The sequence below is a fragment of the Ictidomys tridecemlineatus genome, chromosome 16, assembly GCF_052094955.1.
Source record: "Ictidomys tridecemlineatus isolate mIctTri1 chromosome 16, mIctTri1.hap1, whole genome shotgun sequence".
NCBI lineage: Eukaryota > Metazoa > Chordata > Mammalia > Rodentia > Sciuridae > Ictidomys > Ictidomys tridecemlineatus.
Window position 1 is genome coordinate 11036092 of NC_135492.1, and position 23760 is coordinate 11059851.

Sequence of the window (23760 nt, forward strand, 5' to 3'; positions counted from 1 at the left end):
GCTGGCCAATATGGAAAGCATCCATAGTGACAGGCCATTTCCAAGCAAAACCACAAAATATTCCTCATTTGTTCCCCAAGAGCCCAGCTGTCCTGCTTCGTGTCCCCAGGCCACTTCCCTGTGCCCCTGTTGGGTCCTTCCACTGACCCCTTCCTGTGGTCCTTTCCTACCTCCTCATGAAGGGGGAGGCTCATGATATGTCAGATCAGTTCCTCAGGTCTGGGAGGTGGGGATTGGGAGTCTATGTTCTAACCAGGGCTCCCTTGGTGCTGATTGGTCATAAATCATGGAACCAGGCTCCAACAGAGCAGGAGATAATGGGCTCTGAAAGGTGGACAATCCCAGACACTGTCTCACTGAAGCCAGATTTAAAGTAAGGTAGTAAGTGTAGTTGAATAAATCGCATCTAATACCAAGTGAAATCTAAAATGGAGGCCATGCTAAGAATGGAATGTTAATGAAGTCCTGAAAAGGCCCTAGGCCAAATTCCATCCCAAAGAAGTGTTAATGAAGTCCTTGCTGCCAGATTACTTCTTTGGCCCACCTGTGTCCCACCCCTCGGGCCTTCTAACCTACATTCTATCACCAAAACTATAAAAAGGGGAGACAACCACACTTCCACGGATTCCACCTCTTGGGTCCCCTTCTTCCTCCGGAAGAAGTCTTTTCTGCTGTCCTTTAATAAACTTCTAATTTCTACTCTGACCTTGCCTCGGTGTGCTTCTTTGGTGTTATTCTTCAACATCGGGGAATCAAGGTCTCGTCTCCAGCCAACAGCAGTAACATCACTAACTCACCTGCAGCCATCCCAGATTGAACCTCCATGTCCAATTTGGGGCTAAGCTATTAGTAATTAGGAATATGATTCTGGAAAGCTCAGAGGGCCTTTGGGTGGGTCACTTGGGTCTGTTGACCCCTGTGGTCCAAGTGGTGCAGGAGGAACCACATACTTGGCTCTGTTGCAAGCCATGCAGCTGAGGGTTTTTCTTTATGGCAGGTAGACAGAGGCATGTGGAGCCATCTGGCTGTTTCCTGAAGTCATTCTCTGGGTAGGCACATTCACAAACCTCCCTTTCCCTTCTGTCAGGGGCTTAGAGCAGCCAGTAGTGGAAGCTCATGGAATTCTGGTACCTGCTGGGTATGAGAAGGGATGAGATATTGGTAACGTTTTAGTGAAATCAATTGGGAGTTGAAAGAAAGTACTTTAAGAATAACTTGGGGAGATTCTCATTAATACTAATAAAAATCCTTTGTGTTCTTCACTTAACTTTCTGTTCTGGGCTGTTTAATACAGCGATGGTGTGGTGAGGTGTCCCTCCCATCTTCCGACTGGCCTTTCCTAACTCATAGTACTTTAATTCTCTTCATGTTCTTAGTCATGCCAGAATGCATGACCTGCTCTCGAACACAGATGTCTGCTATTGCTTAGGATGTTGGCACCAAGAGTCAGTGCAGTTTCCTCATCTACAAAGACTCAGAAATGCCTGCAGAATCCCAGATTGGACAGGACTGTTGCTGAAGGCCAGGTGGCTGGGATGAGGGATTTGATCAAATATCAAGGGTGGGGACTTTCATTTAACTGACACAGTTGAATTCTTAATTAAAACCTGACTCAGTGGACCAATAACAGACCCTGAGGGATTAAAGGCCAAGTTAAAGCTGGGTCAAGGGTAGGGTCTTTGTCATTTAAAAGAAATACTAGCATGTATCTTGAATGTTAAAGACCCTGTGTTGAAGACTTGTTCCCAGCCTGTGGCACTATAGGAGATACTGGAACCTTTAAGAGGTGGGACCTAATGGGAGGAAGTTGGGTCATTCGGGACATAATCTTAAAGGGAATATTTGACCCTGGCCCCTCCTCTTCTCTCATCTCTCTTTTCCCCAACACCCTGCCTTCCCTACTTCCATGAGGTAAACAGCCCTCCTCCATCACATGCTTCTATAATGACGTACTGTGCCACCCCAAAGCAGCCATGAACAAAATTTCTGAAACTTTGAGCCAAAATAAAACTTTTCTCCTCTTAAGTTTATTATCTCAGGTATTTTGTCATAGTAATGAAAAAATGGCACAAAATAAAATCAAAATGGAGTAGCAATGTTCGGGGCACTTAAAATAGAGTCACAAGGCACTTGTTAAATCTGGTCTAGGACAATGTCTGCAATTGAACTTTGAGCTGTGTTGCAGACACACACATACACATGTGCATATACAAAGATCTTAAAACTGGACCAAAGAGCAATTTTCTGTTAACTTCTGCTGACTTTCTGTATAAGGAGCTTTTCCCCAGACCACACAGAAACTGAGAGCACACACAATCCCTTTTTTAAAAGACAGCTTAATTCATACAATCATAGCTCCTGACTAACAAGTGACATAAACTCAGAACCCCCTTGAGGTTTAAAGGTGCAAATACAGCCACTTTTTTAAAAAATCTTGGAGAACCTTTTCAAAATTGCTTAAATCTGTGTTTTCCCAGACTGCAATCCTAATTAGACCCAAATGAATGTGATACTCTTTGCTGTTAATGAGACTGATCTTATTCTTGGTTGACAGTCATAAGACACTTATCTTCTTTGAGTCTTCCCCACCAATCCTTGGGAATAATACCTATTTTATAAGGACAGCTGCAAGGAATTATGAGAGAAAGTGCTCGTGAAGTATGGGGCATGGTGGCCATGACCTGTCTGTGTCCAGGGAGATTCTCTTCTTCTCTTTCTTAAAACAAAGATGTTTTCCTCAAGGTAGGTCCACTCCCACCCTGATCTTATCCCACTCGAGAAATACCCTTCATTTGTCTTCAGTAACTGAGGAAAAGGCAAACATTCCTGCCCCCACAGAAATCCTAGCTGAAGAACTGAAGCCGTCCTTGGCACACCTTAAAGGGCGCCTCAGATACTCTGTGCTGAGTCTGTAGCTGAATATCATAAGCAACAAGGTCTGCCTCAAAACTGGCAATCCAGGTTGCACATTTCCCTCAGTAAGAAAATCTAAGGCTGGGATGTGGCCAAGGAGCAGAGCTCTTGCCTGACATTTGCAAAACCTTGGGTTCAATCCTTAGTACTACAAAAACACATAACAAAAAGAGAACATGAAACCAATGTGGAAATCTGAAACTGGAAATTTCCAAAATCTGAAACTTTTTAAATGTCCACATGACACCACAGTGGAAAATTTCATGCCAGATCTCATGTTATGTCACAGTCAAAACATAGGTACACTAAAAATATTGTACAAAATTACATTCAGGCTACGTATGTCAGACATAAGTGAATCTGGTGCAATCTGTCTCCAGAATTCTCTGTATGTATGTGCACATATTCCAAAATTTCAAATCCAATAAACCAACATATTTCTGGTTAGGAACACTCAGCCTGCAGGGCATCTCACTATCACATATTTGGCACTATTTGGGGGAGCTTCTTGGCTGGCAGGAGGTGCATGGCATCTGTTGCCTGGGCTATGATTGGGTCTGGGCCAGGATCAGGGAGGAGGCCCCAGCCCCAAGGCTGTATGAAGAAGTAGGAGCTGAGGGCTCTTGGGCTCCTAAACCAAGCATAACACTTGACCTCCATTAGCCTTTGGGAATGGCAGCCAGCTCTGTGGGCTCTCTTCCATTCACAGGTTCAGTCTCCTCTTGGCAGTCCTGTTCTCAGCAATCCCTGCTGGGTGGCTGGGTATTCAGTCTGGGGAAATGGAGATGTTATGTCAAGGGTGGGTTCCTCATGGGATTAAACATCTCCCTTCTCAGAGAAGACTGGGAGAACTGAAGCCTTGGGCCATTGTATTTGAGTTCTGAGTTTTTGTCATCAGAAATGCATTATGCCATACAATTAGGGACCTAAGGGATATCCAGGAAGGAAGGATCAATACATTCCTTGGAATGTGCCTGTAGCAGGTGGCAAACCCATCATTAGCAGATGGGTAACTGTGCCTGATTCAAGTCACCCACAAAACCAGACGATGGGCTTTATTTTTACACTGCACACTCTTTAGAAATCACCAAAAAGAAGCAGCAAATGCTGAGTTGGCAATACTTTCTCAACTTTTCAAGTCTGGGGAAGTGTTTTTAAATAGGGAGGAAAAACCTACAGATCACTTCTTCCATTCTGCTAGAAACCTTGGGGAAGCTAAGTGGAGCATATCTGTCAAGACCCAAGGACAGAACTCCAAAATCATCTGTCTGGAATATGTAACAAAAATCCCTCAAATGACTGGAATGTCTTTCCACATTTGTCTCACTTCACCTGCAACACAACTGCTCTTCCCCACACGCCAGCCAGCGCAAATATGAATCATGACATCCACTGAGGGCTCCTCGTACTGGTCTTGTTTAACTAACATCTGTCCCCTTCTGTAGGTGCTATGATTTGCCAATGTAGACAACACGTCTTTGAGCAGCCCCGAGGGGCTGGTCTGGGTCCCTCCTCTTCCAACAGCTTCCTTGGTTGAAGACTTGTTCTCTGATGCAAGGACCATGCCAGCCATAGCTCTTCCATTTCAATTAAAACAAAACAAAACAAAAGTCTGACTCACACTGATTTTCCTCCTCATCCTGCACTTTCTTATTATTCCCATGAAAGGGTGTCTTTTCCAGTTCAAACAGAAAAAGGAATTGAGGATTTAAGGCAGTTCTCAATAAGCAGACCCCAACTCTGAGAGATAAGACAAGCATTCATGAAATATTTAATAATGATACCAAGGCCAGAACCATCAATTCAGAAAAAAATAGGAGTTGTAGGAGTGGGGAAGAGCCGTGAGGGATGATATGGTCAGGAGAGGTTTCGAGAAGATGTCAGGTGTCGGGTGGAATCCCCAGTAGGGAGAGGATGTCCCAAGAGAGGTGTCAGAACCGACCAAGGTGGGGGAGAGCAGATGGGACTTTGAGAACTGCAGAGAAGCACAGATTGAGCTGATCACAAGCCATGAAGAAATAGGCTGAGACAGAACAGAAAGAAGAATGTGATAGAAATGGACCAAACCCTAAAGCCAGGGGTGCTGCCAGCAAGGAAATGCCAAAGACAGCTGGCCACCAATAGCAGCTGGAAGAGACAGGGAGCACCATTGATGCATTGATCTGGGACTTCCAGACTCCAGAACCCCAAGACAGTACAATTTTGTGTTTTAAGCCATAGCATTGTTATGGGTCCCTGTAAATCACCCCAGTGGCCATGTGCATCACAGGGAGACTGAGGAGTGTCATTTCTGCCCATCTCTGCAGTATGGTGGAACAGGAGGTGGGTGGGGCAGGGCAGCCTCTGCTGCCGATGTTCTGGGGCACCTGTGCCCTGAGAAAAGGCTGGAAAGGGTTGATTTTACTGTGATCTTTCCCTTTAGGACAGGATTTATTATCATCCTTTTGCAAATCATGAACCCTGAGTTTATTTCCAGGCCTTCCTGATATCTATCATGTTTCATGAAAAAGAGAGCTGATACTAACCTTTCATGCCTCATGTTCATAGCCTTCAAATGACTCTCAGTTGTCCAGGAGGGACATTGCCTTAGCTCCCCAGGTATGCCTACAGGCTACCTGAGGCATTGAGTTTAAGGATGAGCCCAGGCCATGTCAAATTTCTTGGTAGATATCATTTGAATCTTATTCTGATATGGGAAATCAAACTCACCTTGAATTTCTAGAGGACAAGACTGACATCTACTTGAATTAGTCATAATCACCAGTCCAACAGGTGATGTCATCACATCTTTGTTCATCTCAGTTAAGATGTGTTGCAGGAAGATCTTCTCTGCTACCTCTGATGCCCGACTTATAGAAATCACAGAGAACGAGGCAACCTGTTATCACTGGAGAAATGGCTGCCCCCAGATGACACAGATGGCAGAGGCAGGCTGGGTTGGTGCAGCACACCGGGAGAGGTGCCAGATGCCAGTGTGTGGGAGCCAAGGAGAGTGTGCATGCATAGAACACTCCTCAAGGAGGCCATACTCACACACAGCTGCTCGATCCAGGTGCCCTGTCTTGCTAGGGACATTGGAGTCTAATAGAGGATTCAGAGACCAGCACACATTGAGGGAGAGCTTCCTGGGAAAGGGCAGGCCAGGAGCAGAACAGGACAAGGAAATGCACTCAGCCAGGATGTGGGCCTGGGGAATGCCCAGAAAGGTCTAGGGTGAAACTCAGATCCCAGTGCCTTCGCTTCCAGGCTGCTGGCCTTTTGTACCCTCTATGAGACAGGCAGTTGCTGGGGCCTCCGCCAAGGGTGGCTCCCTGCAGGGAGAGCTGCTGTCACCATCCAGAGGAGGCACCTGTCTGTGGTACCACTCCAGCTGCCAGGGTCAGGGTCTCCACCTGGTCAAGGGCAAACACAGGTTGAACTGGTTCCAACAGGTACCATGGAGGCCAGGAGAGGAGCAGGACTGCTATGAGGATGAAACCAAAGAATGTCTAATAGAGCAGCATCTCAGACAGAGTGAGGGTGGAATGTTCTGTAAATAAGAACAGGATTAACTCACCTCTGAACCTAAGATCCCCCCACCCTTGCAATTTATTCAAGAGAGGGAGGCCCATGGGGTGGTGGGTGCTGCAGGTACCTGGAACTTGTCGGTGATGTGAACAGGATGGGCATCCTGCCACCTGCTGGCAGAGGGCACAGTGCAGCCCAAGCCAGGTTTGCTGAGAGGCAGAGGCTATAGTGAGAATTCAGATCCCCTGTCTGTCAGGTAGGGTTCCTACAGTCACGGAGGCAAAGAGAACAGCAAAAGCAGAGGTGGTGCTAGGCTCTGCTCTGTGTGGCCCACACAGAAGAGCCAGAGAAGAGAGGGGCTGCAGAAGGACGTCACAAGGCAGGACAGCGAGGCTGGAACCACAGTGAGGAGATGAGAGCCTTCTTACAAGGATAGGTTCCTGCACCATAGAGTGAAGGTTTCCAAACAAATCCAGGCCCGGGTGAGTGTCGAGTGTTGTATTGGAATCTGCTGCTGGTGATGACCTGTCTTGCCTGGGAAAGCAGAAAACACCCAAGAAACTGTGACCACATCTGTGTGCGTGCACATCTGCACACACTGGGGCTCACCTGTGCCTGTTGCGGGTGCAAGAATGTGCACAGGCACACGTGATGGTGCCCCCTTCTTTCTTCTGAGTCCAGCCATGTCTCTTGTGCCTGGTAGAGTGGTGTTGGGGACTCCTGTTTCCCTCAGACTTCAAGATAAACAGCTCTTCAGAATTCTGTCCACAGCTGTAGACTTCTAGAGGCTTAAACACAGGTCAAGGGGTAAGGCCCAGGAATCCGCCTTTGAAGTCACACCTCCCAATCCCCAACCCACCACACAGTCCCCTTTACTTCCTTGCCCAATCTCAAAAATCCCACATGCAAACTCGCTTCCCCAAACCTCTCCTAGCCACCTGCCCTCAGGCGGTCAGTTCTGCCCAGACCCAAGGAGATCCCACCCACCCACGACCTCAGGCCAGCCAGTCTCAAGGAGTGGTCCTGGTACCACCATCAGCAGCCCTGAGAGTCTGTTACAAATGCCAGCTCCTGGGCTCCACCCCAGACTGACTCTGAGTTCACAAGCTCTCTGGGTGATTCCCAGGGGGTTAAAGCTTCACCATCACAGCTCACAAAGGCCTCATTCTGTGATGAGGCTCTGCCCTCAGAGAAGCACATTCCAGGCCTCTGGGGAGCATCCCAAGAAGCAAAACCTGAGACAGGGATTCAGGAACTGGGGACAACAGAGTGCTTTTGCACTTCCTATAGGAAGAGGAAGGGAAGCAGGAGAGGGCAGAACAGGGAATGAGAACAAGACCTCTCCTAGAGAGCACCTCAGCCTGTCTCCCAGGAGAGCCCCCAGAGCAGAGCACCAACTGTGCCACAGAGCTGGTCCCACCAAAAGCAGAGGAATACCAAATTGGCCAGTGACCCACTAGAGACCCACCAAAGGAGCTGCAAGACCTCCTGGGGGAGGCAGCTTTGTTCCATCCCAGGAGAGGGATAATCAAGGAGCACATCTCTGAACCATCCGAAGCTCAGACCACAGCTGCTGGGAGCTCAAGCCCAGAAAGAGGAGAGTGCCACCCTCAAGACGTCTGACCGAGGGGGGTCACCAAATAGGTGGGGGTCCTAGTCTCCTAGAGGTTCTGTAGTGAAGAAGTAGAAGCCAGTGGATTAAACAGCAGAGCATCCTCACAGCACTAGGGGGCGGGGGATCTGTAGTCAGCAGGGCCTGGCTCCCTCCACAGCCTTGTCCAGCTTCTGGTGGCTCTAACCCACACCGCCCAGTGCGCCTTACCTTGGAGAATGTCCCACTCCAATCTCTGCATTCACCCTTGCAGGGCCTTCTCCCTGCATATCTGCATCTGTGTCCCCTCTTAAAAAGACCAGTCATTAAGTTTAGGGTCCACCCTAGTCCAGCTGATCCTTTACTTACAGACTGTTCCAAACAAGGTCCTTTTCACAGGTAGGGGGGCTAGAACTTCAACATAGCCTCTTGGCAGGCACAATCGAACCCAAAACACTGAGGATAACAGCCAAGGTCACATCCATAACAGACTCAGAAGCCACCTCACCCAGTGACACTGCAGAAAACTCGCTGTTAGCTCCTTGATGAGAAGGCTGCTAATTAAAAGCACTGGGGCCAACTTTCAGCCGCTAAAAAACCCACAATCACCAGGGCCAAGTGGCTAAAGAAAAGGAGCACTTACACTTGAAGTGACACCCTCTTGCTGCTGTGCCTCTCCGTAGAGAGGGAAGCATTGGGCCCAATAAGGGGGTGTCAGGCAGATAGCAGAGGAGGCAGACGTGATCTTTATATGTGAAGAACAGAACCCTGGAAAAACAGCTGTGATGCCCCTTGGTGCCAGACCATGCTGTGGATTCCCACAAGCAGTCCTCCTCCTCCAAAGTTCTTCTTTTCAGTTTCCTCTTCACCCCCACAGTCTCCCCTCCCCCGAAACAGAACTGCAAGTGGCAGTTCTGTCAGTGGCTGCAGGGAAGAGCTGACCCCCAGAGACCTCCAGCAAGCAGTCCACTCTGCCCCTGGAAGATGCAGAACCAACTCAGAATCTATAACAGAGGCACAGTCTGGGAAACCAAGGTTTTCAGCTTAAAGCTTCAAGCAGGTGATAGAGAAAAGGGGTTTTTATTGTATTCCAAGTGAAATCAAGAGCAAGCCTAAGCAAAGAAATCAATCCACAGCTCACAGTGAGAACAATTGGCATTCCTGCGCAGGGGCTGCTGGGCTCACAGGGGAAAAGCAGGAGATATGAGTTAGAGTGAGCCCTGCACCTTTCTTGAGATCAAGATGAGCTGTGGTGAGCCTGTGGTGGTGGATCACTCAGGGTGTCCTGAGAGACAACTCCAACAGGAGACCTATGCATACAGATAGGTGATGACAGACAGATGATGGGTAGAGAGATAGATGATGTATGGATAGATAGATAAATGATGGATGTATAGATAGATGATGGATGGATAGGTAGGTAGATAGATGATGGGGGGGTAGAAAGATAGATGATGGATGGATAGATAGATGATAGATGGAAAGATAGATAAATGATGGAAAGATAGATAAATAGATGATGGACAGGTAGATAGATAAATGATGGATGGATGGATGGATGGATGGATGGATGGAAGGATGGAGAGATAGATGATAGATGAACAGGTACATAGATGATTGATGGATGGATGAATAGAGAGATAGATGATGGATGGATAGGTAGATAGATGATGGATGAATAGATGATGGATGGATAGGTAGGTAGATAGATGATAGATGGATAGATAGATGATAGACAGATAGATAGATGATGGATTGATGATAGATTGATAGACAGACTCATGCAACAATGTAGGCTAAGAAGTTCCACGATCTGTTATTTGCAAGTTGGAGATGAAGAAAGTCAGTGGTATAGTTCTAAGGCCTGAGACACAGGGATGATATAGGAGTGAATCTTGATCTGAAGATCTGAGAATCTGAGGATCAGGAGTGCTAAGGACGAAAGATCAATGTCCCAGCTCAAGCACTCAAGCAGACAGGAGACAGCGATAAAGATTTTATAGATAGAGATATAAATACCACACACATACACACACACACACACACACACACACACACACACACACAGTCTTTTTTTCTTCTACCTTTCTAAATTATTAAGACCCTCAGCATACTGGATGACACCTGGGGAAAGACGTCAGTTTCACTCAGCCCATGAACTCAAAGGCTTATCTCACAGACATACCCATAGACAATGTCCAACGAAGTATCTGGGTATTCTTTGGTCCAGTCAAGTTGACAAGAGGTCCCTGGAGCTGAGAAGGGGGGCAGAGCTGATATAGGCAGAGAGGAGGCTGAGTTGACCCTGCTCCTCACTCCTCACTCCTCACTCCTGCTGGTTAGGAAAGACCAGGGAGTCCCCAGATGTTGGAGTGGGATGCCAAGGGCAGCTGAAGGTCAACAGCTGGCATATCTGAAGAGAAAGGGACTTTATTATGAGCCCAGAGACCACGTGGCAGCCCAAGCTGGAGATCAACAGAGAACCTGGTTGAGTCTGCAGAAGCTGAACTGGGGGATGGGCAAGGACACAGCCAGGACTGGCCGCCACCTCCAAGGACCGGCCATGGGCTGCTGCCCTCCACGGTCAAAGGTTAGCCCAGACCAGATGGTCTGCTTACTCGCCAGGCCCATAGATCACCCCCGGGGAAAGTGATTTGGAATCCTCAACTGATTCCCTGCAAAAGATCCCATACTTTAAACCAGGACTGCCAGAATCGCCCAGAATTGGCAAGATTAAGTTCTCCACCATTAGCAGAAATGAGGGTGTGTGAGCTAAATTAAGCTCAATTATAAAACAATAAAGAAAGTTACATTTCTGCACACCGGAGTTTATGGTTGTGAAATTTGTACTTACTACACAAGAACTGTAATTGTAATTCAAGGCAGTGGGTGATGCATGCCATATCTACTGTAGAAGCAAAGTGTTTTATGAGTTAAAAAAAGAGAAAGTGTTTCTACTGGAGTTTTAGAACCTGTCTCTGTTTATAGTTCAGCCTCTCCATCTTACAGATTACCTTACACCTTTCCTCAAACCCAACTTCCCATAACTATATTAGTTATGATTCTTTCTGCTTCGAATGACAAAAACTCTAACTCAAATAAGCTTAATAAAAGGAAAAACAATTTCTTTGCTAACACACCTGAAGAATCCAGAGGTCATTACTGCTTTAGGCATAGCTTAATCCAGGACTCACATGACCTCACAGGGATGGAGCTTATATCTCTGGGTTTCTAGGCTCTGCTCCCTTGAGTTTAGTCCATGCTCAGACCCATGAACTACAAGAAATCTAACCCAATTCATCCCTGCAATCTTCTCACATTCCAACAGAAAAAGGAAGTATGCTTCCCTGATACTTCCAACCAAAACCTAGAAAATGGTTCCTTTTGGCTGTGCTGGGTGAGGGTTATATCATGTGACCATCAGGAAGTCAATCGCTGCTCCAATGGGTGGGACATGCTGACTGGCTTAATAGAGCTGCTTTACCCACACGGCATCATTGGAGAATAGAGGAGCAATGCTCTCCCCTGGGGCAAGGAGCTGACTACAGCACAGTGTTGTTTGTTTTTGTTTTGCTTCTCCTTCCAAGGCAGACTAATGGTTCTGGTTCCTGAGCCTGGGAAACAGCCCATTTGTTTTCTCATTGTGGGGCTATAGAAAAACTCCATGAACTCCCTGGTCGATGTCTTTGGCTGTAAGTATGTATGAAAAAAAAAAATTAAAAAGCTGCTTGTAAAACAAATACTAAAGGGCTTTCTAAATTGTTTCTAACCAAGCCAGCCAATAAGTATGCAGATACTCTGGTGGACGCTAGGAAAAAAAAAGTCAAAAGTAGAGTTCTGGCGTTGTCTAGTGTCTAATTAGGAGTTAGCACTTCTAACAATGGGAAAGTACCCACATTAAGCAGAACAGAAAGTACAAGTAGGGATGAGACAGAAATTCTTGAAACCTCAGAGAGGGATGGGGAGATGCCACTGAAGAAGCCAGCAAGGGAGGGATCCTTAAGGAGGCCTTTTTCTCACAGGTAGAAAAAAATTGGGGCAGCTAAGTGACATGGTGAGGGGTGTGTTTTAGAATAATTGAGAAGGCAAAACATTGCCATGGATGGTAATATTAAATCAGATGCCTAAAGGGTGTCAGTACTCCATGTCCCTTTAGTGCCTGAATTCTTGCTTCAGACCAGGGTAATAGTAGCCCCCACAAGAATGAGAGCAGAGATTCCTTGCTATTTTTTACATATCTGTGTCCTCTTTGCCTAGAACAGAGCCTGGTACTATATTTTTATTCTAATTACAAGGGGTTATGTTACCATATATAAAACTAAATGAAGGCTGTGGTTTTTCATAGATGTAGAGTGTTCCCCTATTACATATGAGGCATTGGGTTCAAGCCTCATCATCACATAAAAATAAAATAAAAGTATTGTGTTCACCTACAACTAAAAAATAAATGTTTAAAAGAAAAAAACCTAAATGTTAATACTGTCAAAATAGATCCCCTGCCCCATCCATACCAAACTGCTTTCAGAGAATCATGAAGCTGGACCAGCCTGAGAGGCAGGCATTGCATCGTGTTCTACTTTACAGATTTAGGGAGTTCCTCAAAGTTGCCCCTGGAAAGGATGAAGGCCTCCTCCCCCATCTATGGTTTTTTTCACTGCTTAGGTGCTAGAAAACACTTCCTGTGCCTGAGTGAATGAGTGAAGCGGGCTGTACTATCAAAACTAGGCTCCAGCAAGTTATGGCTGCATCAGAGGCTTCCCCTCTCTGGACCTCCATGTCTCAGTATGTACATAGCAGGCACTAAGAGAAGTCTCTGTGAACATGCCAGTAGAATTTTTGTTTCCCCAAAACAAAGTGTCTCAAGTGATACCCCCAGGACCTCTTCCAGAAACCCCATGGAACCCAATCAACCTGAAATATGGAAAGTGCACAGCATCCCATTAGAGGGAGGAATCAAAAAAGGCTGTGCTGTGGCATCTTCAGCCTCTCTCCATTGATTCAGTGTGTAAGAGGGAAAACTGAGACCCTCAATGGAGCAGACCCTGAGGTCACATTTCTATCTCAGAGTCCAAAGATTCTGCTTCCCCACTGGGTCCACAGTATCTCCTGACAGAATTTCCAGATGCCTCACCTGACTCCATTTGCCTCCTGTGGACACACCCACCATGCCCTCTGGTTCTGCAACACTGCACCTCCTGGTTCCTAGGCTGTGCTCACCTAAGGAGTGCTGGATGGGGTGCTGCATCCCATCTGCTTTGCCTGTCTCCTCCCCACCCACTGTTCTTATAGGTTGGGCTCCTCTCGTTCAGCTTGACTCTGCCTCACCAGCTCTGCCAAACATTCAAACCCCACTAGGTCCTCTCCACTTTATTTCAATGGGCTTCACCCAACATCTTGCCTCTTACCTTCTCTCTTATGCAGAGCCACGCCCACTCCATCTACTTGATCCTCTGCATTCTGTACACATGGCTCAGCCTCCACTGACATATTTAACACTCTTGGATTGCTGGTTTTTTCCTCTAGATCTGGAATATTTGCAATCTGGCTTAGCCACCAACATCCACTAACATACAAAATGGCTCTGCTCTTCTTCATTATCCATGCTTTTCCATCAAGTTCACTCCTACGCCAGCCTCCCTTTGTCACCTGGCCTCTCTACTGCTCCTTGAAAACTCAATCTGAAATTTAAAAAAAATGGGATCTTGCAGAGATGCCCATGGTTGTGACATCACTGAGTCTAAGGGACAATTACCTTTTGGCTCTGGTCACCTTTGAACCCCACATCTTTAATGTTTGACCTTGAACAACTCTGCTAACTTAAGTCAGAGTATCTCCATTTACAAAATTCAGCTGATGATAATACTTTATTTGCATAAACGTGAGCACATTTTCAACACTATCTGTGTATTATGGATGCAGAAGAGGCACTGGCAAGCAACTAGCAAGATCCATGCCTTATATGTGAAAGAGTCCACCAGAATTTTAAAAAAGAATGTTTGCAAAGGATATGGCCTTCTGCTTTTCTTTAGCTCTGTGGCCTTAAGCACCTTATCTTACCCTTTCAGCACAGGATGGACACAGCTTTTTGCAAATAAGAGTCATCTGTGATCTCTTCTCCAGCCAGCCTGGGGGATCTCAGAATGAGAGAGCATAAGTGTCTGATCATGACCATCTTTCTCAAGGTTGAGTCTCAGAAGAAAAGCATCTTTATAATGACTTATGTATAACTATTGTTTATTCTGACAGCCTGACTCAATGCTTTAGAGATAGGGCAGCAGTTGGGGACTCGGGTTTCAAGCTGCAGAAACTGAACTGGGTGCTTTTTAAAAAATGCTTTAGATAACACTGGGGAGGTCAAGGAAACCTGATGGCAAAATTCAATAAAACCAGGAGTTCGGTTTTGCCAGGTGATCTCAGTGCCCAAAACCCCTTTATAGTCTTTCCTGGACACTACTGCTATATGAGCACACTGGAAGCCTTTCTCCTTTTGCTTTGTTGCTGCTCAGATTCTTAGTCTTCAGAGAAGGGGTCTGGTTGGCTGGGCATAGGTATAGGCTGAGAGTATGAATTCTTCATATTAAAGTAGGTATTGAAGGATGAGTTGAAGTATAATAAATAACAAATGGAAGAACATTTGTCAATTATACGTAAGAACACCATTTGTGACCTCACAATAAAATTTATGTCTTCTCAGAATCACACAACCACACCATGCCAGGTGCTTTTCTCATCATGTCATTCAATGTCCACAAATCTTTCAAAAATAGTGCCATATTTTGGGAAACTGTTTGCATTGTTCTACACCAATGCTAAATGCTCCTATAAAGAATTCAAAATATACAGTAGAATACCGAAAAACTGGCCAAAGGGTGGGAATCTTGCCAAAACCCAGTGCCCCAAACACCAGAATTAACATTAGGTAGTATCATTTCTCAGGGCCTTTTTAGTCACATAGATTGGAGGGTAAATAAAAAAGCAAGGGTAGGTCAAAAGAATGAAAAGAATTTGAATAAAATGGGGTTAAATGTGGGTTGGGTTTGTGGCTCACTGGGAGAGTGCTTGCCTAGTGCACACAAGGTGCTGGGTTATATCATCAACACCACTTAAAAATAAAAATAAAATAAAATAATGGGGAAAATTATAAAAAGCTATTAAATATAAAAATAAACTATTTTCACTTGAATTTAAAGAAAAAAAACAAAATCAGTAAAAGAGAAGTAGTTGCTAACATGACATATTTATTTTGTGACCAAAGTGCTTGTTTAATATAAGAATACACTAATATTGTGATTAACAAGGTGTCTCAAAAGTTTAAAAATAACATTAAAAAAAATCTGAGGATGAGGCTCAGTGGTAGTGGTATGTGCCCCTAGGTTCAAACCCTTGTACAAAAAAAAAAAAAGAAAAAAGAAAGAAAGAAAAAGAAAAAGAAAAAAAGTAAAAGAAAAAAAATATGGTTACTTTTTCTTATGTTACATATTGCAATTTTAGCACTCATTTTCACCTATAATGGAGGCTGTGAAAAGTCAGTCTCTCACACATTTGTCCATGCCCACACCTGACATTTTGCTGTCAGGCTACTGTTTTACATCAAGGTCTATATTTTACTCTGGAGGCAGCATCATCTTCAGTCCTTGGACCCTGGCTTCTTCCTTCTATGTTCATTTAGATTCAAGTCTTTTATGGAGAAGACCCACTTCAAAAATGGGAACAGTAAGCCTTGCTTAAAATCACTTTCCCAATGTCCCATCAGTGCAGGAATTGAGATTGGAACCAGTGTTAGCCTGTTGTTGAACAGTTCTCAGAAGAGGCATAGGAGCCCTGAGATTTTGGACTTTAGTGTGGGAATCAAAAGAAAAGATACTCACTCTCTGAGAACATTCTGGGGCAGGTGGGAGATCCTGGAGATGACTCAGGCCTAACTCTGCCCAAGGGCTCAGATTAGGTAAAGTCGAGGTTTTCTGTTGTACTTTCTTTTCATCCCCAGAGACCTGAATAAGAATTGTTGACAAAGATGGCTGGTTCTCTTGGCCTACATTATTCCTGTACCTGAGGACAATGAACCGAAAGTAAAAAAAAAAAAAAAAAAAAAAAAAAAAGAAAAAGAAAAAGAAAAAGAAAAAGAAAAATCAATGCATCTGTCTTTCAACTATTAGAAAAATATACCCATACAATACTGTAAAAGATTTCCTTTTACTTGTAAATCAAAAAAGCCCAGTGGTTGGTAGTCTGGGCTGCTACGGCTATCCAGCTATTCCAACATGTCCCAGGACCCTTCCTATTTTTCATTCTGCCATCCATTCAATACAGCAATCAGGGGAAAGAGATAGAGGACAAGTGGCTTCCACTGATACCTCATTGGCCAGCACAGAATCATAGATACCCCTACCTTCAAAGGATATTGGGAAATACAGTTTGTTTTCACTTTTAGTTTGGGTTTTGTTTTGGTTTTGGTTGTGGGCACTGAAACTATGATTGCTTAAGAACTGAAAAGCCATCCCCAACTCTTTTTATATTTTAGAGATAGTGTCTCTCTAAGATTTTTAAGGGCCTCACTACATTGCTGGAGCTGTCCTTAGCCTTGTAAGCCTCCTGTCTCAGCCTCTATAGTCACTGTGATAATAGGCATGTGCCACCAGGCCTGCCTGGCTTTTTTTTTTACATGCTGGAGTTGGAATCTGGGAGGCCATCCTTACACGTGATTTGAGTTAACTCCCTGCCTGGATGAGAGGTGCTTAAACACAGCCTGTGTTAAAAAGCCTTCCCCACCCTTTCCCAGGTCCGAGGGCTTGTCCATGCAGAGGTGTGCCTGGCCACTGAACTGAAGACCCAATCTCCAGCCTTGGCCTTGGGATGCTGCCCCTCTTATCCTTTATTGGATGGGATTTTCTCTTGAATTTTTTGTTCCCCAATAAAAGCTCACTCCCTGGCATGCTCTCCCTCTCTTGCTAGTCCCTTCTGTAAACCTCGCCACCACATTAGGTGGCTGGAGTCTGGAACTATGAACAGCCATCTTGGAGCTGTGCTAAAGGTAATGAGAGTCTCTTTAATTTAAAACTCACTAGCAATTTCTTATGCACCGAATCTTTTTTCATGAAGCTCACGCTGGTCGTGTGGCAGAGGAACCCAGAGCCAGTCACATGGGAAACACTCGTTTTACTACTGAACTGTACTTTCAGCCTTAATCCTGTCATTTTGAATTATTAGAAACCCATTTTATAAAATATAAGGTCCCAGTGGAATGAATTAGTGATACCTGAACCTGGACCTTAACAACCAGTTGTGCTCAGGATGCTTAGTGCAGGCCCAGTGCATAGTCACACGGTAGCATGAAAAAATGGGCATCAAGTAATGAATGGGTCCACATGGGCTGCTAAAGGAGAAAAGGTGGATAGGTGGCCGGGCTGAGATATTCTTTTTTCATATGTGTTATGGTGGTAATCCCAGATAGAGAAGAGGTATAGGGTTAGTCCATTTGGGTGGTTACCCACTGAAATACATTGCCATTTTTTAAAATATTTTTTTTTCTTTTTTGACAGATCTTTATTTTGTTTATTTATATGTGGTTCTGAGAATCAAACCTAGTGCCTCAAACATGCCATGGAATTCAATTGTGCTACCACTGAATAATAGGCCCAGCCTTATTCATAGCACCTTTTATTTATTTATTTGATTTGGCCCTTCTGGGATTGAAATCTTGGATACTCCACCACTGAGCAACATCACCAGCCTCATTTTGTATTTTATTTCGAGTCTCACTAATTTTGTTAGTTCATCACCTTTATTGAGGCTGACTATGAACTCTTGATCCTTCTGCCTCAGTCTCTTGAGCCACTGGGATTACAGGTGTGTGCCACTGTGTCTGAGTCCCCTTTTCTTTCTTGTTTTTTTTTATTATTTTGATAAAGTGTTAAATTGTTTCTCAGGACCTCAATAAGTTAATGAATTTGTCTTTGAACTCTCAATACTCCTGCCTCAGCCTCCACATCCACTGGAATGAGAGGCCTGTGCCACTGAGCCAACTCTAATACAATTTTTAAAGTTATTTATTCCATGTTAACATGGATCTACTTAAACTTACAATCCAAAAACATACATATAATATATTCACTTATTATAAATAAATTTATAAGAATTAAAATATGCCATTTTTATAAAAATAGATGTCACAAAAATTTCTCCCATTGACCAAATGCGACCCATAAAATCTTGAAAACATGGTTATTTGATTTATATATTTTTATTCTTTTTCCAGATTTATTATTATAGAAAAGTTCAAAACACTGAATGAGTGAATGCAAAGAATTATGCCAATTGCCCAAATTATTATTTGAGGATAATATTTTATTTTTTCTAGTAATAATATTTATTTTCCCACAAATACTGCATGTGGCATTTATGTGTTGAAGCTAAAAAGTTGATTACACAGAAACTTAAACAGAAATGCTTCCCAGATTTATTATAAGAATTAGAAAGAGACTGATTGTGTGTAAGGAGTGACAAAAACAGTTAAGACCAGAAAGTAACTCTTAGGTTTTATAGCACAATAAGGTGATTACGTTCTATAATAACTTCTTAAACAAATAAAAATAGCCAGAAATTTGCAGGTTTCAAACAAAGAATACTAATTTAAATTAGATGAAAATTACTTTGATCTGATAATTACACACTATATACTCATGTTGAGTTACAATAATGGGTCTCATATCCAAGTACAAATTGTAGATTCCAGTTAAAAATTAAAATTGACAGAAATCAACTCTTTGATGTTTTAACCGAATATGTACATCACCTCAGATTTTAAAATGGTATCATATGTTCATAAATGTTTCACTATTTTGGTTTTTCTTACTGCCATGTCGTTTATATCTAAAAGGTCTAAAGAGTCATGGAATTATTTAGCCTCATCCACATGGTATTCTGATGACTGCTATTTTTTTTTTTGAAAATTTGTTTACACTTTATTTTATTATTTTATGTTTTATGTGGTGTTTAGGATTGAACACAGTTTCTCACATGTGCTAGGCAAGCACTCTATCACTGAGACACAATCTTAGCCCTGATGCCTGGTATTTTTTAATATGTGGCTTGAAACAATTTAAAATACATACCTACTATTTCAGACACTTGACTTAAAACACAACATGCCTTGTATAGAAAATATTCCATCAGATTAACATCAAATTTTCTGTATCAATTTTATGTGTGGTTTCTTTACTGAAGAAATACATTGCTTTCTTCAAGCAGATGAATATTGGATTTTATGGAAGTTCATTTTTTAGGCTTGGGTTAAATTCTTGTTCTTTAATTAGTAACATTACAATGAAATGACTTTGAGTCTATCTGAAATGTGACTTTAATTACCACCTTTATTCCAGATGACTGAGGAGAAGACAATAATAATATATTTCTACTGATATTCAATAGCTGGACTTTGGTCACTTAAGATATTTTTCTGGTTATGATAACAACATAAATGCAAGGTGGATAGGTACATTGGGGATTAAAAGACAGGTCTAAAATACTGCCAAGGAGTTTTCTACACATATTGCTAAAATATGTTAACATTATGAAAACAAATTTGAAGCAAAAACATATGTAGCCATTATTAAAAGAAAAGATTTAAATCTATTAAATCGCATATATGAGGAACTGCATAATTAAAACATAATGGCCAACATTTCTACTGAGGACTTTTATTTCAGAATCCCATCCATATTTGATACTTTTTTTTCTTTAATACACAATAGCTCTAGAATATATGTAATGTGACTCCTTATATGTCATACAAGATTATCAGATTTAGCATCAAGGTAACACTTTAACTCAATAAAAGATTATAAATACAAATTTTTAAAAAGTCATCTTAGAGGGCATGATTTTCAGTGTCATATTAGATGATATATTAAAGGCATTACTTCTGGTAATAAATGTCAAAACACAGCACTAAAAAATACATCTATGTGCATACCTACTACATTAAGATGCATTTTTGAGAAGGTTGCAATTCTTTACTATTGTGCAATCCTTCCATTTCAATTCACTGAAAATTGTAGTTTTCAATATGTTCCTACTGCTTAATCAAGAAGAGAAAGATGAAATCAAAGTAACACACTACCTCAGAAAACCTCAAGATGAGATTATATCAAGAACTATTTTGATAATATATGGTAATTCTGAATCTACAAGAAAGTCTATGTACAGTGGGAGCACAACTACCATTACATAATCCAAACATAATTTGGTAAAAATATTGGAATGGCACCTGGAGGATATTAGAGGAACAAACAAAGTCTTCTGCTTCATTTTATTTTAAGATATATACTATTAATATGGAATATGAGAAAAAATGAAAAAGATCATCAAACTATGTTATTTTATTAATAAAAGAAACATTTTCCTATGAAGTTTGTTTTGAGATTTCAGCTAACACCATAATTTTCTTCTGCAACTTTACATTCCTTTTCTAACACAAGATCTATCCCAAGAACTTTACCATTGATATCTTGGCCCTAAAACATCTAGGGATGCTGATAATTATGGGGTTCATAGTAACAGATGTTTTCATCTCATAATTTTGGAGATTACATCAAATAAAAATTAATGATCTACTTTCACCAGTTTTTTTGGGGGGTGCTTCTTGATTTGTACCACCTGCCATCTGAGTGTTCTCTATGACATCACCTTCAGCCCCAGAAGCTCCTGCTTGGCATAGTTCAACCATAAATTCTCACATCAAATTCTGTGATTCCTCGTTCATTGTGGGTATTCTACATGTTCTTGAATGCTTGATTCTCATTCTCTTCTACTGCCATCATCAATGTGACCTAACATGATCTTATATTTATTACTGTATGCTGAACAATTGTACTAATGCATTACTGTCTAAGGCATTTATTTTCAATATTGGAGGTGTTCCAGGAAGTCTTTTTTTCTAAGGCTCATGTCCTCAGGTCTTTCTAAATGTCAATAAATAGATAAAAATCTGACTAAAAAATAAATGATGTTTTCACTATTAATACATGAACATTAAAATAAATAAACAATATTTAAAACTCTCAGCCCATAGGTATAAGGACTTATATTATGTAGATCAATTTGTTGGAAGACACAAACTACCAAAATGCATTTTGTCCTTTGAGATCATTGTAACTGGGAAAAAGTTATTGTTTTCAGAATTGAACTCTCACCAAGCCATGGGTTTATTTAGGATAGGACACTGCTGTTTTCTTCTGTAACCATGACATGGTATCAATCATATGTAAAAATAAAAAAAAAATAACAGAAATAGGAAATGGTTCTCTCAGAAAAAAATAAATTACGAGCACATTGTGATAGTGCACAGAATATCTAAAATGTGGCCTCTGTGTGTGGGGCATCTACAGAAAGCATGAACTTGTATACCTGCTGGGAGAAAAAAATAACGTTGCAACCCTCCAGAGAATTGGGCTTTATTATTTGAAAGTATAAAAAATATCCAATGATAAAGCAATATTTCTTGCAGGACTGAACATTGAATGTACATTTGCAAGAATATAAAATAGATTCCCAGAGCTATTCAATACAGAAATATTGTTAAGAAATGAAATTCAGAAATAGCCCAAATGTCCATCGTTTGTTTAGTTCCAACTTTCGTCTATCTTTATCATGGAAAGTTAAGATTTTTTCATATGTGGAGTGTTTTCCAGGTGTTTCATTGAGTGAAAAATAAGGGGTGGAAAGAATATACAGGAGCACTCACTTTTTGGTAAGAAAGAAATTTACATAATAATTTATTATTGTTATTGCCTCCTACCAAAAAAGAAATAGTAAGAATATATACTAGAAGCAATTAAATCAGTTGTTCATGAAGGGAAGTGGTTAAAGATTAGTGGGGATGAAATATAGGTGAGTCTTCAGTGTATTTTAACATGGGTTTATATTTGAGCCACAAAAACAAAAACCATGTTCAAAACACAGAATTAAAAGACAAAAATCAAGCCCAACAGACAGGTAAGTCTCACAACACAAACATGAACCATACTATTCTGTGACTAATTAATTTCTTAAGCTTGCATGATTTCCAGGATCTTTTCTCCAATGTGAACAAAATGTTTACCTTAAGTAGCAATGCTTGCTGTGATGTAACATTTACTGATCAGTAATTGGCAATAAAGGATGACAAGATTCATATGCAATGTTTAGTGCGAGCAAGCAAGGGACAACATGGGTTTTATGCTTTCTCCATTAGACTGGAGTATACAAGACCAGGGGCCACTTATCTTGTGTGAGCAGCCTGGTGAATACATAGATATGAGTATTAATATACACTGAAGAATTCTTTGAAAGTTTAATGCTAAGAACACAGAGAGGTCTTGAGAGTTACTTTCAGGTCCAGGTTTCAGAAGCTTGGCTATACAGACTTGGGGAAAAATGACCAGTCCTAGACCCTGTGTGAGTATGTATTTTAATGTTGTGGTAGTTTATCATGAGCCTAGGCAGACAAAGGTGGGGTCCTGCAGGTTATTAAGTAATGGAATAGGATTATTGTCATTTATTAAAAGACGCCTGAAAAGAAACATCAATTTATCCTGTGAGGACAGAGATGGTGTACTTCCTTATTCTCATCAAGCTGATATAATAATTTATGGTAGACTGGGTGGTTTATAAGCCACAGACACTCATTTTTCACAGTGTCTAAGGTCAAGGCACAAGGCAATTCAATATTTGGAAAGGACATTTCTAATAGGTAGAAGCTTCTGGCTGTGTCATCATGTGGTGGAAGAAGCCAGCTAGCCTGTTCATTAGAGCATTAATTCCACTCATGAATTCTTCAGCCTCAGAACCTCAACACCTCCCCCAAAGACTCACGTTCTAATACCATCATCTTAACAGAGGGGAGTTCAACCAAGGTACTCAAGGGGACACAAACCTACAAATTAGAGCTGTCTATAAAAAAACATGTTCTCAATATTCAATAAACCTGTTGGAAATTGATCTTGGACATCTGAGCTTTCAGAAGTCCACAAATAATTTTTTTTTGCTTGTAAGGTATATGTTTCTAGTACTCCCTTAGAGCAGTCCAAACATATGGTGAGCCATGTCCGCGGACCGTGGTTGCCATTACAAGATGGCGCTGATAAGCGCCGTGGCCTGTGATAAACAACTCCTTATTTTGGGAGAGATGGCACATAGCTGTAAAACACCCTATGAGAAAGGTCCACGTGACAGTTGTGCATTGGGGCTTGATGTGCTTTATCAAGGCTGGGGCGCTCGGGAGTAGTAGTAGTAGTAGTAGTAGTGGTAGTAGTAGTAGTAGTAGTAGTAGAAGCTTCCAGAGACAAATAATTAAAGGCCTGAATAAACTGCTGAAAGAAAAATCCTGTGTCGTGTCCTCCTTGCTGGCGAGGGGTCGCGGCAGTTGGTGGCCTGGACGGGGAACACCTCCTCGGACCCACGATCCAGAACTTTCAGCAGTCAGGGTGGTGCACTGGTAAGTTCCCAGGTAAAGTGGGAATCCACAAATGAAAGCGGGGCGCTCCTCGGTAATTAAAGAGAGAGCGGGGAAAAAATAATAAAATAAGACGCTCCTCTGTAGATAAAGAGAGAGCAGGGAAAAAATAATAAATAAGACGCTACTCTGTAGATAAAGAGAGAGCGGGGGAAAAATAATAAAATAAGACGCTCCTCTGTAAATAAGGAGAGAGCGGGGTTTTGTATTTTCACTTTCTTTATACTGCTTGGAACAGTATGGGTGCTACTTCCTCAAG

At 42.2% G+C, this 23760-nt stretch overlaps 1 protein-coding gene and 1 pseudogene across 1 annotated transcript in view; one reads left to right on the forward strand and one right to left on the reverse strand.

Annotated features, from left to right (window-relative positions):
• LOC144371392 (single-minded homolog 2-like) overlaps positions 1-4380 on the forward strand; it is a 29429-nt pseudogene extending 25049 nt beyond the window's left edge.
• LOC144371438 (uncharacterized) overlaps positions 1-23760 on the reverse strand; it is a 395907-nt gene that overhangs the window by 341659 nt on the left and 30488 nt on the right. The gene's annotated exons all lie outside the window — the stretch shown is intronic.